We start from the raw sequence: 1564 nt of genomic DNA, 5'->3' as shown, positions 1-1564 counted from the left end.
GCCAACAAGGAAACAAAACAACCTGACTTAATCTAAAGTCCAGCTTACCTTTGTCCTTAATGCAGGTAATAAGTTATTCCGGGTCACTGAAGACTGTTGAAGCCCATATTAATAGCCCTAATGAAAACAATAATACATTACACCAATAACATTTATGACATGTTACTTTCTTAAGAATATGTGTATAGCTTTAACTATTTTTAATGTGGCTATTCATTTATTTATTCACTCCATAGACATTGAGCGCCTAGTATGTTTCATAACTGGGGAATAAATTTCCATGATCTAACATTTTGTAGTTTACCATTAGACATTTGTGGACTTAAACATAATAAAAAAGTAAATCTTGGGGGCGCCTGGGTGGCTCTGTCAGTTAAGCATCCGACTTCAGCTCAGGTCATGATCTCATGGTCTGTGGTTCAAGCCCCACATTGGGCTCTGTGGTGACAGCTCAGAGCCTGGAGCCTGCTCTGGGACTCTGTGTCTCCCTCTTTCTCTGCTTCTCCCCTGTTTGCACTCTGTGTCTCTCTTTCTTTCTCAAAAATAAACATTAAAACAAATTTAGGGGCATCTGGATGACTTGGTCGGTTAAGTGTCTGACTCTTGGTTTCAGCTCAGGTCATGATCTCGTGGTTTGTGGGTTTGGGCCCCATATCTGGCTCTGTGCTGTCAATGCAGAGCCTGCTTGGGATTCTCTCCCTCTCCCTCTCTCTCTGGACTTCTCCTGCTTGTTTTCTCTCTCTCTCAAAATAAATAAATAAACTTAAAAAAATTTTAAGTAAATCTTCCTAACAGTGAAAATTTTAACTGTATATTCCTTTTTCTTTCCAGTCCAAGCCACACAAAATGGACAAAAGGCGTAACATAAGTTCGTATAAAAATAGAGTAGCACCAATGAGCATATACATCCCTGAAAATGTCAACATTATCTATAATACACTCTGGAATCTGTATGCCAGTTCAGCTCACAGAGAAAGTAAGAGTAACACCTAATTTTTGTATAATGATGTCATCTACAGAGCATTTTTTTCCGTGTAATTTCACTTGAAACCTGCCTTCTAGACGCTTACAACCTAAAGAAGACATAGTGACAGATGTCTGAACTGTGCCTGCCACGTAGTAATGACTCAATAAATATTTGTTGGATAAATGTATGAATGAATATAGATATAGTGCATGTGATTAAGAGTTAAGAAGTATTAAGATAACACAAAAAATTTTACAGTAAGTCCTAAAAGCATTTCAATTCAGTTCAAATGTGGTGTTTACACAGAGTAGCAGTTGAATACATGTGTGCTTAACTAAACCTAATTTCTCAAATCCTGACTGTATGCCGGGACTCTATTGCATGGAGGAAGGCGTGAATGTCCTCACCGCTGGCAAGAAAACCAACTTGTGCTGGATGATGGCATTAATGGAGATGGCAATGACATCTAGGCATGGTCGGCAGTAACCTAAAATGACCCAACGACCCTCACCTTTGTGTGATTCCTTCCCATGGGCACATGATAGGATATTATGTTATGTTACACGGCGAAAGAGATTTTTGCAGGTGTAACTAAGG

Source organism: Crocuta crocuta, unplaced genomic scaffold (genome assembly GCF_008692635.1).
Source record: "Crocuta crocuta isolate KB4526 unplaced genomic scaffold, BGI_CrCroc_1.0 scaffold129, whole genome shotgun sequence".
Lineage (NCBI taxonomy): Eukaryota > Metazoa > Chordata > Mammalia > Carnivora > Hyaenidae > Crocuta > Crocuta crocuta.
Note: the sequence above shows the minus strand (reverse complement) of the source record.